The sequence below is a fragment of the Diplotaxodon limnothrissa genome, unplaced genomic scaffold (genome assembly GCF_057381915.1).
Source record: "Diplotaxodon limnothrissa isolate DT_005_m unplaced genomic scaffold, D_limnothrissa_male_GT1.1 unmapped_scaffold_4, whole genome shotgun sequence".
NCBI lineage: Eukaryota > Metazoa > Chordata > Actinopteri > Cichliformes > Cichlidae > Diplotaxodon > Diplotaxodon limnothrissa.
The window spans coordinates 2,205,792-2,218,820 of record NW_028188558.1 but is presented as its reverse complement, the minus strand read 5'-3'; the positions used below and the strand labels follow the sequence as shown (position 1 = coordinate 2,218,820).

Below are 13,029 nucleotides of genomic sequence, written 5' to 3'. Positions count from 1 at the left end.
GAGAGAACATGAATCTCATCACATGTCCAATGTATTTACTTATTTAGAATATTTAGAGTTTGAGCAGTTTGAGTTCAGGTTTTGTTCTCAGAGCTTTTATTGAGCCCTAATGTCTCCTTTTACCTCTTGAGCTCCAGCGCCCCCAGTACAAAGGGGGTGAACTGCCGTTTAACCCTCCAGCTCTCAGGTCTTTAATGCAAATATGGACACGTATCCACAAAAAGCTCAGAATTCACCCAAAGAATTCACATCAGCTCACACACACTTTCTACCTGCAGAGGAAACACAAATCATTCATGTGCACATCAGCTGAAATCCTCCTTTCATCATGTGTGCTGTCCAAATATCAGCTGCTTCTTTCCTGCTTCATCTCAGTGTCAGCTGGATGCAGTCAGACAGCAGTGTGAGGCAGAGGAAGCTGCCATCAGCTGCTCTGCTATCAGTCCACTAGATGGAGCCTGAAGCACACACGATGCATTCACTGACACACACTGATTCACTGTGACTGGAAGCTTCAGTCAGTCCAACACGTGTGAACAACATTTTAAACATTTCAGCTGATCCAGGATTCAAAGAGGATCAGCAGAGTTAAAGCTTCACACTAATTCTTCCTGCTGAGTTTGCAGAGAACTGCACACACACTGATTCACTGCTAATGAGAAGCTTCTTCCATCCAGTAATTCATCATCCATCAGCTCTGCTGCTGCTCTCAGTCCTGGACTCTGATCACACACTAAAAGCAGCTTTTTAACTCGTGTCTGTAAGAACTCTTAGTGTTAGCTTAGCGTTAGCTTAGCGTTAGCATGCTGTGTGCTAGCTTAGCGTCAGAGCTCTGCAGGTGTCTCGTGTGTAAATATTAATCACAGTGACAGTAAAGGAGGTAAAGGGCTGTGACGTCATCACGTACGCTGCGTCCTCTGTGGGCTCTGAGTGAACTCAAAGTACAAACTACAAGTACACAAACACGAACGTAGCTCAGAGTGGCGGACACACTCGGCCTCGTTGGTCCAGCTGTGAGTCCGTTACCGTGAACTATGGAGCGGCAGATTTGTGCTGAACTAAGCTGCACACAGCTGATGTTAGCCAGGAAACATTACACACTGACTTTAATGGAGAGACCGGAAATACAAACACACACAGTTTGTTGTGTGAAGAAATCAAACACGAGCTGAACAAACAGTAAAGTTCCTAAAGACAAACTGTTAAAGGAGGAAACAAAGCAAACTTACAGTTTCTTCACACCAACAACAAGCTCCACTCCACACCTGGACACTAAACACGGACACACAGGTGAGCTGCTTCCTGGAAGGAGGCGGGACTCCACCTGAAACTCAGCACAGGTGGGAGGGGCTCAGCTCTGTGTGTGCTGATGTGTTAACTTTAAAAATATGCCGTCTGACTGCTCAGACTGAGTCAGAGTAAAGTTCACATGCTGACGTGTGGAGACATGAAACCTTGTTGTAGCTGCAGGTGTGAACACACTGATCCCAGATCAGCTCTGCTGTATTTGTAACATGAACATTTCTGCTGCAAAGCTTCAAATGTTCAGCATGTTTCTCTGTTTCCAGTCTATAGATCCAGTCACACTTTCTACCTTCACCTGTGCAGTAAAGACTGAGAGCAGAGCTGAAAGCAAGCGTCCAATCAGTGAGCAGCATCAACACCTGAGCTTCATTCAGACTCTGTTATTGAAGATGTTGTTGGTACAAAGTTCATCTGCTGCTCACATGAATCCATGAAAGATTTATTTCACTGAATGTTTCTTCAAAGCTCATTTCAACCTGTTGAAGTCATGAATGAAAGTGCAGACTGAGAGTGGATCACATGATGTTTGAGGTGTGTCATGTGACATGTTCAGTATTGTCACACATGTCTAGATTGTCCCTGATATCATAACTGCTCAAACACTGATGATGATATTTGAAGAATTATTCCTGATGGCAGCAAAGTTTGAATGGAGCTCTCTGTCTGTGCTGATTTGTCGCCCTCTGGAGGTCAAAGCACAAACTGCATGATGTCACTGTAACCACCACAGAGACAGGAAGTGTTTTTATGACTGAAACACTGAAATGATGCTAACGGCTGTCGTTAGGCTCACTGACAGCAGTGCTGATGTGTTCATGTCAAACACTGGCTCAGGTCAGACTCCTTCATCCTTCTCCAGCGTGAGGCCGCCCTCAGACCCACAGGAGCTCTGACCTTTGACCTCCTGACCCTAACCATTTTAGTCTTGTTGCATCTTTAAATGCAAATCCTGTGAAATGGTCAGGGGCGGCTCTAGAGAAATTTTCTTAGGGTGGCAAAATCAAAGCCTTTTCCCCCCAAACACATATGCAGGAGGTTACATGTGGTTAAAATGATTCAAATGCAGTAAGTATGCACGTTTTTCATATAAATATAGTCTATAACTTAATTATTGTCTGTACCCACATGATTACACACTTTAGTTACATGAAACATGTGAGTTTTGATGTTATGTACTGTACAGCCTGTATATTAAATACATATGTAGCCCAATAAGTATAAACTCCAGAAAGCTACACAACATGGGGCGCTTCATTTACAAACACAAGTCTAACTTAAGTTTCACTGTTTTTGTTAGAAAACAGTCACATTGTTGCAGCTTAAATGACACAAAATGTCAGAAATCTGCACTGTCATGAACAAACATGTAAACCTCATTTTTCATGATTTGTTGGATTCACCCTCTGAGGTCTGAAACACAACCGGACATTTGTGACTCCTTTGAGTTTACGTTTGTATTTCACCCTCAGATTGTTTCATTTTATTTTTTCCTCCTCTTGCTTTGTTTGGTATCTTTTCAGCTCAACTGAATTTAGTTGTTTTTTCACTGACATACTGCATTAGTATTACTATTACTATTAATGTAACTATTACTGATCTGAAATCACACAAAGAACCTAAAATCCTAGCAGTATTTTTTACTGTAAAAAAACCACAGACGTGTTGGGTAAATGTTTATAACTTGAAATGCAAATATAAATTGTACATTTTGTAAACAGATACAACTATTTATCTAAAAATGCAGCCAATACACCTGCTGTTTTTTCATTTTCTACAACCATTTAAAATAGCACTCACCTTCCTTCCATTTCCACAGTGTAACATCCACCCACCTGTGTAAAATCAGAAATTCCCATGGTGTTGTTCAAAATGTGCTCTGGCACAATCATAAGCATCACTTGCTGCTGAAAACAAGAAAAAAGCCGTCCTGCTATGGGCTGAACCATTTGTTAATGTGGAGGGGGGGGGGGACACTATGGAATATATCCAGTTCTAGCATTTATATTCACTGCTGACTGTAACTACACTCAAACTGTTAAACTTATTTTAATAAACAACACTGTCATATGCAAAACTGGGGTGGCACTTGGGGTGGCAAGGGATCATTTTAGGGTGGCACTTGCCACCCCATGCCACCCTTCTAGATCCGCCCCTGCTGATGAAGCCAACAGGTTCGCTTCATTTGCAAAAAGCAGATATGAGTTTCTGAGGCCACAGTCTTCTGTGGCAGAAGGGGAATCAGGGGAAGCCCTGGAGGAGTCCACCACCCACCAGAAACAGGTCTGAGCTCTCACTGCAGTTGTAAAGGGGCTACACAGCCCACATGAGGCTGAGGGATGCAGCCTTCTGTCAGACTGTCACTAACACAGAGAAACACCCGTGTACACTCATACTCATGGGCACATACACCAATCAACCTAACCCCACTAACTGCTCGTCTTTGGACTGTGGGAGCCAGAGAACCCAGAGAGGACCCAGACATGGGGAGAGCATGCAAACAGCTTAGATGTTGGATTTGAACCCAGAACCTTCTTGCTGTCAGGAAACAGTGCCAACCACTTTTCCACTGTGCTGCCTGTTTGACTCTGATACACCCATTTTTGAGCTCTTAAAAACAGCCCTCCACACAACAGAGACAAACCATAAAGGACTTTGTGGCTTGTAGCAACCAAAGAAAGTTTAAGGTGCAAAATCAATAGGTTGAAAGGAAAGTAATAAAGGAAACATGTAATTATAACAGTAATGTTGGCTGTGTATCACGTGTGGCATGTCATTGTGGGGCTGGCCTCTGTTGGGATTGAGAATATGTGATGGCGGGGGCAGGGTTGGTTACTGGGGTTTATCCTGATCTCCTGTTTAGTGGAACTGTGCTCCTTTGAATCCACAGCACTAACCTGGCACACACACATAAAATGCATCATTGCTACAGAGCACAGCAGGACTCATTATGAGTGGTGGGGCAGGCTGGATGGTGTTGAGGAGTCGTATCGCAGTGACATTGGCTCCCCTGCTTCACTCTCTCCTGCCCCACTAATGCAACTCACTAATCCCTCTGTCCCCTTTAGGTGGGGCTCACGCTGACAAGATGAAATAAGCTGCACGACTGGTGGGTGGGGGCTGTGCTGTCAGCCCCCCTGGGTCTGCTCCTCTGTGATCCTCAGTGGGCCAGTATGCCTCTCCTGGTAGCTCCATGGGGGATGGTGTGGTGGGTTGGTGGGTGCCATGGCGACTATGTGCGGACTTCACATTTTTGTCTGCTGTGACAGCTCCTTGATCTGGGCGGGGCCAGTGGGGTGTGGGTAGGTCCTTTGTGGGGCTTTGGACGTTGCCTGAATATTGTCAGGCAGCTGGGTGCTGTGCCTCGACCCTTTCTTCCTTTGCATTTGTGGTTTGGTGCCATAAATGCACAACATAGAAGAGCCACCTCGACGGGACAACACTCAGCGGTTCATCTGTCTCTCTTCCACAGCATGTCTTTATCCTGTCTTCCTTCTCTCACCCCAACCAATCACAGCAGATGGCCCCGCCCCTCCCTGAGCCTGGTTCTGCTGGAGGTTTCTTCCTGTTAAAAGGGAGTTTTTTCTTCCCACTGTCACCAAAGTGCTGCTCATAGGGGGTCATATGACTGTTGGGTTTTTCTCTGTATGTATTATTGTACGAGCTACCTTACAGTATAAAGCACCTTGAGACGACTGCTGTTGTGATTTGGTGCTGTGTAAATAAAACTGAATTGAATTAAGAAACAACTCTTAGATTCCTCACATGATTCTCCTGTATTCCTACGGGACGCCAAGGTAATATAACATGGAAGTGTGTCACAGTGCCTGGTGGCCACATGTTACCCATAAACTGTCAACCTGACCGTACTGTAGCTACGTCCAAAGACTAGTTAAAGATTAAAGCTTTTTGGGGGGTTAAATCTGACATAAATAAAGAAAGAATAACATTAAAGTCGATTCTTTTGATCACTGTAGTTCTACTTTGAGGATATGATGTGTAAAAACCCTCAGTCGTGGCTGGTGGATCTCACATTCCTGGTCTTTGTAATTCCAGTTCAATGAAGCCTCATTTTCACCTTTTTCCAGGTAAATTTTCCCAACTGTTCTAATGTCCATGCTGTGGCATTGTCCCATCATTTGTATTTCCTGTTAATGGATTTTTAATATGGTCTGGGAAATTACTATATATGAGTAACTTCCTGTTGTATTGCAGCTTAAGGCCATTGTCACTGAAATAAAGCCCAAGTTGTAATAGTTTGCATCCAGAACGAGGAAAACGAAGAAACCCAAACACTGCTCAGTGGATGAGTCCGTCCTGGAATAAATACCAGGACAAAACTAAAAAGAAGAGCTTGTTTCCTCGAAGCAACAACAGAAAGCTCTTTGTCTCTACAGATGTTTCTGGGAAACACGTTAACAATATTTAAACATTTGTTCTTAATAAACGTTTTTACTTAATGATGCTTTATGATATTTCTATCTGACCTAATGCAGCAGCGTATCCACATGAACTCTGCAGTGTTTCTACCCAGAGGCCACCGTGGTCCTTCTTTACTAATGCTGAGGGTTTTCTCCCAGCCGTGATAGCCTTTGACAGGTAAACTGAGTCATTCCAGCCCAGTGCAAAAATAACCTCCCTGTCTGCTCTTAACTTCACGCATCGATGCTAAAACGTTGCATAACTGAACCTGCAGACTGTGATCCTGTAGCTGTCGAGGAGAGGGCTTGATGCCGTCCATCTTCTGCTCAATTAACAACGCCTGCAACCTTTTGAGCCTTGGTCCTGCTACAGTCACAAATATAACATCATCACTCTTTATTTGATCCACTACACTGCTGTCATTTCTCTGTTATGGCCCCACAAGGTCACTGAATTCTGTCATTCTTCTCCAATCCATGGTTTTCAGTCACTGGTGGGCAACATTACTCTACCACGACTGCAAACAGTGGACAGTTGGTAGGTAGTCCTGCAGGACGCCTGTCTCGAGCCAAGGCTACTTGGAACATCTCTCCATGGAGGAACAATGAAGACATGAAGAGAAACTATAAATCTTTGGGACTTGTGCTCCAACAGCTTTGTTTAAAGGCCTGAAAGTGGCGACGTCTCTCCCAGAGCTCCAGCTCAGTGACATCTATGTGTGCCTTGTATGCTTCAGCTGACGCTGCTGCCAGGATGAAAGCTGTCAAACCGAGCACAGCTACATGTTCCACCTGGATGGGTAAATAATGTGTTTGAGGTGAGAACAATCAGGAAAGCTCGCCAGCGGCTTTACTTCCTGAGGAGGCTGAGGAAGTTTGGCATGAACGCCAACATCACCTCAAATTTCTACAGGTGTGCAGTCGAGAGCTTGCTGACGAGCTGCATCACAGTTTGGTACGAAGCTGCTCTGCCAGCAGCCGTAAATCACTACAGAGGGTGAAGGCAGCAGAGCACATCACTGGCACGAGGCTTCCTGCCATTCAGGACATTTATCTCCAGCGGTGCCTCCATAAAGCACACAGCATCATCAAGGACCACAGCCACCCAGCACATCAGCTGTTCTCCTTGTTACCATCGTTACAGGAGTCTGTCTGCTCGGACTACAAGACTCAAAAACTGTTTCTACCACCAAGCCATACGACACCTCAACCACAACACTTAAACACACACAACACAGCACTCAGAAGCTACCTGCAGCTTCACAAGTACTCTGTTTAATCTGCACTGGTCACTCCACTTTATTGTCATTGATATTTATATTTAAAAGTGCAATACTGAAATTTTCTGCTGCTCATTCCTGTGCAATGTCCCATCTGCCCTCCCGTCATATTTCTCTTCAAGATTTTCTTATTTAATCACTAGTGTACATATATTTATAGATACAAATATATTTAGTCATCTTTTCTCTTTTACCATGTCTCTCTAATATTTGCTCCTTACTATTTTTCTATTTTCTTTATTATTTTATTTTATTATATTTTCTCCTACTGTATCAAGCTGCCGAGTGACTGCTGCTCGTCTAACACATTTCATTGCAATGTTGACCCTGTGCTAACTTGCATATGACAAATAAAACTGAAAACTGAAAAGAAGAAACTGGTCGTTGTTAAAGGAAAGGTAATCTCCACATAAGCAGCTTAGATGACCTTCCACGTGTAAATCTTACAATGTGTTGACTTGGACATGAACAGTGTAGGACCAGAAAAGTCCCAGCAGTGTTAATTTGTCACATTAATGTAAAATGAAGTATTTTTCTGATGTTGGGTTAATCGTTCCTACAGTTTAAATGAGCCGTCACTGATGTTCACATGTGGCAGCCATACTCTACGGCTTCTGTAAATAAACACTGATTACTGAATCCAGTTTTGGCTACATTAAACTCAAAGACGTTCAAAGGATGGCTGGAAAGCTACAGACTGCAGTACTGTTTGGCACCAGTAGCAAAGTATGTCTGTTGTGGAGTTGTAGACATGTAACTTGAACATGTTTGTAACTTTTTACTAGCATTTTGTTTACTATGTTTCAGATCTATGGCACTAAATGGGGGACTGACCACGTTTTTGACCTTGACTGGACTTACTGGGTCCAGTAAAGATATCATAGCCAAAGGTGGCTCTGCTTCCAGTTCTGGCTTATAGGAAGATCTCTGAAGGTTGGGTGTAATCCTCTCCTGACTTTGGATCACTCTCTTAGATCTAAACCTCCAGCTCTGGACTCGCCATCCTCAAAGACTGCTCCATAAGAACACAGGCATGTGTGAACAGCCCACTCCTCCTTTGGTCAATGGCACACACTTTTAGACGATGTGTATTCAGCATCTGGCAAGAGTGGAATCAACTGGGGCTCTTTCTAAATTGGCGTCACCATTGATTGTGGTGGTGGCAGCAGCTCATTCTGCTGGCTCTGTGTAACAGGGTCATAAATCACATTGTTATAATGTGTTCTAAACCCCCAAACTGCTCCTTTTATACCTGACTTTTAGGACCTCCAAGCCTGTAGTTGTGTTCATTATCAGTTAGAGCCCCTCCTCGTTCTTTTCTTCTTCTTCGGTGCAATCCTATAAATACAGTGTACCCCTTTTGCCTCTCCCCTTTTCTACAATCCCCCTGTGGGAGAGGTGGGTGTCATTTCTTTCCAACACTTTAAAACACACATATAATGCATATTTAGCCACCTGGATGTTTCTGGTTGCAATTTTAGTTCGATTATTGTCATTATTAAGCCTGTTTTTGTTAGATGTTATAAGTGTGTCGTATGTGTGTATCATAAATGTGTTTTAGGCGCCATAAATGCTAGCATGAATATATACTCCTTGCTAGCTTGGGAGCTGTGGTGGGTTGAACTAACCCTCTTCCCCACTGTTTGTATTTGGTCGTAGGAGCTGGAGTGGGCAAATTATTTACTGGGAGGTCTTTCTTTCTTTTACCTTTTTTATCAGACACAACGCAGAATCACACCGGTTACATCTGCAGCTCATCCATCACCTGTTCTTCCCATCACTTAATGTTTTTGCTGCAAGACGTTGGAGTGAGTGCCATCTATTTTGCTGTTGTTTGGAGGCATTTTAGTTCAGTGAGAGACAGGAGGTCACGCAACAAACTGCTCAAACGAGTGGAAGCCGCTGCCCTCTGCTCGTCAGCTGGGAAACCTGGATCTCCCTTGTTGTGTTAACAGACCTCTCTGCATTGAATCATACCTGTTATTAACCTCTGTCTCTCTTCCACAGCATGTCTTTATCCTGTTTTTCTTCTCTCACCCCAACCAATCACAGCAGATGGCCCCGCCCCTCCCTGAGCCTGGTTCTGTCGGAGGTTTCTTCCTGTTAAAAGGGAGTTTTTCCTTCCCACTGTCGCCAAAGTGCTGCTCATAGGGGGTCATATGATTGTTGGGTTCTTCTCTGTATCTATGAAGCGCCTTGAGGCGACTTTTGTTGTGATTTGGCGCTATATAAATAAAATTGAATTGTCAGGGTCAAAGTTCAGAGGTAAGTTTGTTCAGCAAATGAATGACAATAAATCATACATGTTTGCTGATTCACAGATTGACAGCCCGGAGGAACAGGGCTGTGTCGTTCCTGTGATGTGATTCAGCTTTATTTTAGTATTCATTTATTTTATTAGCTTTATTTCAGCCACTCAAACAAAACAACATTATATTAAAACAGAGTGCAGGTCTCATCCAACCATAGTTAAATATGTGCCAACTGAATCAGTACGTTTCATGTAGAAATATCTGTGGCAACCTTTTGTTGCAGCAATGATCTCAAAACACGGGGGGGGGGGGGGCTAAGATGAATGTCTGCTGTGAGGACAGGGGGTGTGCATGTGCTCAACTCACGTGACACGTCATTTACGCAACATTTGGTCGATTTCAAAGTTACAGTGAGATAAAATCATGTTATGGATTGCACTCAGTATATTGTGCCGACATGGTGAGATTGTGTCTGTCGAGCCGAGGAGAGCGTCGCAGTGCCAAAAGCTGTAAAATGAACTATCAGGCTGGAGTGTGCTGCCACAGCACAGAGCAGTCACAGAGTCCTGCAGGCAGAAGAGGAGTGATCGTGTTAGCCACCTTACAAAACAAAAAGACATGAAGTGAAAAGCAGAGCGCAGAGTGAGGCAGAAGAAGACAGACTGGGCCAAGTCCTGCATGTGCGAGAGCGAGCGAGACCCGGGACAACGTCATCCGCCTCGCCTGGACTAGTCCGCCGGCCGGAGGAGGGACAGTGGCTGCACTGTGCAGCCGAAGACTCACTTTGATCGCGCAGGAAACGAGCGACGCAACCGGTCCACCGTCCGTGCAAACTGCGCCAGGCAGCGTATTGCACGCTGGAGGACACCGAGGAAAGTCACAGTAGGAGCGGCGCTTAGTGAGAGGTGATGTCGGGGGGACATGGCTTCTTCTCCGGTCACCCCAGCATCGCTTGAAGGAGAAACACCTTCACCCACCGGGAACGAGGAGCCCGCGACCACCCGACAGGTACGACACGCCTCCGAGACCCTCTGCGCGCCCGGTAACGTTGTAACGTTTTACCGAAGTTCATTCGCAAACACACCAGTTTAAGATGGACCCGAGAATCAGCACACGGGAGCACTGGTGTCTGACTCAGCAGAAACGGCTCGACGTGCGTGTAATGCTTCGTATTTGATAACGATGGAATAATTCTTTAAAATAAGCACACAGATAAACACTGGTGGGTGGAAAAGCTCGTGTTTTGCTGAAATGAGTCCCGCCTAGTCCGGTCTACACCTCATTCAGCAAACATCTGAGTCACCCTGAGACGCCAGTGCGCGTCCTTGTGATGCAAAAAGCCGTAAGTGACTCGCTGTTTACACGCAGGAGCAGTTTAACACATGCAGGTTGTGCCAGTAGGCGTTTCCTTCAATGTGACACCAAACGTGTAAATCAGTGCTGGGAGCGGATGTTGGACCTGATCAGTCTTAATCTGACAAACTGTAGTTCCTGCTCTGTTTCTAATTCAGCCCCATGACAGACAACCAGCATGTTCTCCTGTCACGTGTTATTGACACGCACATATTTAGTCCGTGTGTGGGATGTTAAAGGTGAGTTTGTTCAGGGCACGATCAGACTGAGGCCATTTCAACAGGTGCAAGGAAGTGTTAGTGTGGTTACTACGGCAGCACTGATGCCCTGATGAGTGCACATGGCTGGAATGAAAAGTCAATGCTATGTATAGCATGAACTACTTGTTGTCTAAGGCGGTGCAGAGAGTGAGCAGGAAATATCTGAGGTTGGATATTTCAGTACATACAGAGCTGTGCAGAGACATTAGGATCTTAAACTATTGTCTGTATCTGGCAAAGCGAGAATCTGAGCCTTGTGTACAAACTGTCTGGTGTTTGTTCTGGCAGGAATATGAAACTACTGTGCACAGCATGCTTATTAAGATGGCCCAGGACCAGGTCATCTTGCAGGATGGTAGTGTTACATCGAGAAGGTTCCTCTTTAATTGTTGGATTTCTGTGTGAGTTTTCTCCCTGTGCCTCTGTGGCCTCTCCCCACAGTATCTGTGTTTGTGTTTAAAGTGTTTAAAGTACAGCACTAGATGATCGTATGGGTGAATGTGACTTGTTGTAAAGCACTTTGAGTTGTTGTCTATATAAAGTCTAAATGGAAATCCACTTATGTGCAGAGGACCAGAAGATCCAGCGCATCGAAATAAAAAGTTCTTTGCTTAAACAATGAATTGTGCGATAAAATATTAATTTACAAATTCATTTTTAAGTTATTTTATTTATTCAATACAAAAGTAATTTATTATCTAGTAATTTAATTGAAAAGAAAATTCTGTTGGTTTTTGTTTTTTGCCCTTCTCCCCCGTCCCTCTTCTCAGCTGTTTCTCTTTCTTTCTCCCCTTCTTTCCCCCAGTCAAGTCTGTCCCGTATTCAGTAAGTGAAAATAAAATAAACAATAAAAGGTGAATCAAATGGACCATTATGGCAAGGCTGGGATGGTCAATTTGGTAAAGTAAATCCGTTGGGCATCTTTCTTTGCCTTTAGACAACAATTCTGATGCAAAAGAGCCAAACGGGACAGGCAAAAAAAAAAAAATAAAATAAAATAAATATTTATAAATCAGTATTTGAAAATAAATAATTATTCCATTAATAAATACTTCAAATCAGAAAAAAAAGAAATAAAATCTCAATAAAAACCTCACATCAAAAATCCTTTTCCTGTGTCGTCTCATGTCCAACATCTGTGTAGGCAGAGTGTAAACACAGAGGCTGAATGGCCTTTGGTATAGGTGCAAAGCTAAGACTGTCTAACCAATGACAGAGCTCCTTACCTCGCACCGGCTAATTTGCATTGCTCCGGGATTTCGGAAATTTATCCATTTATTCATTATGATGTGGTTCAGCATCATAATGCTGAACCACAGAAACACACACACACACATATATATATATATATATATATATATATATTAGGGGTGCAACGATACTCGTATCGATATTGAACCGTTCAATACAGTGCTTTCGGTTCAGTACACATATGTATCGAACAATACAATATTTTTAATTTATTTCATCAACTTTCCTTCTGACGATGCTGTCTGTGTTGAGCGCTCAGTGGATCTGTATTCGACTACTCCGCCTAGGCTGCACTGTCGAGTGCAGATCCACTGAGCGCAGCGCAAGCTAGCGAGACAGAAGTTAAGCTCGTTGCAACATGGCAAACTGAACCTCCCCCACCCTCATTCAGATCTGGTGTTTGGAACTATTTTGGTTTTCATGTGACGTATGACCCTGAAGGTAAGCGCGTCATGGACTAAAGTAAAACAGTATGTTGGATGTGCCATGCAACGCTCAATTACATGGGTGGGAACTAGTGTGTTAGCGCAGTTAGCTCGTTAACGTGTTGGCCGTCCAGCCCCACGCACGGGGCGATCCGCGGTAGCTCGTTAACGGAGATTTGCCGTGTTGTGGCGTTAAGGTCATTTCAGATTAACGCTGACAGCACTAGTGGGAACACAACGAATATGACTGCACATTTACTCCGACATCATCCTGGTGCAAAGACAAGTGAAAGCAGACAAAACAACAAGCACCATGCTACAAACTTTACCCGAGTCATTTAGACAGCCGTTAGCACAGGATTCTCCTTATGGGGACCTGATATGTTTAATATGCTGCTGAGAATATAGCCCAGAAGAAGCGTATAGTAGAGCTTTTATTTTGAAAGAGCCATTTCTCTGTAATAAACTCTCTTTTCCAAAGATGA

General features: G+C 44.0%; 1 protein-coding gene and 1 long non-coding RNA gene across 8 annotated transcripts in view; one reads left to right on the top strand and one right to left on the bottom strand.

Annotated features, from left to right (window-relative positions):
- LOC146606877 (protein NLRC3-like) overlaps positions 1-13,029 on the bottom strand; it is a 563,637-nt gene that overhangs the window by 480,532 nt on the left and 70,076 nt on the right. Inside the window, exon 1 of one of the 7 annotated variants that reach the window (XM_085349329.1) lies at positions 124-187. The exons of the other annotated variants lie outside the window; for them this stretch is intronic. The gene's annotated coding sequence lies outside the window, so the exon portion shown is untranslated. Of the gene's footprint in view, positions 1-123; positions 188-13,029 lie in introns of those variants that run through there. 7 annotated transcript variants of the gene reach the window in all.
- LOC146606881 (uncharacterized) overlaps positions 9,666-13,029 on the top strand; it is a 34,401-nt gene continuing 31,037 nt past the window's right edge. The window contains exon 1 of the long non-coding RNA XR_014905382.1: positions 9,666-10,263. This is a non-coding gene — a long non-coding RNA (uncharacterized LOC146606881). The remainder of the gene's footprint in view (positions 10,264-13,029) is intronic.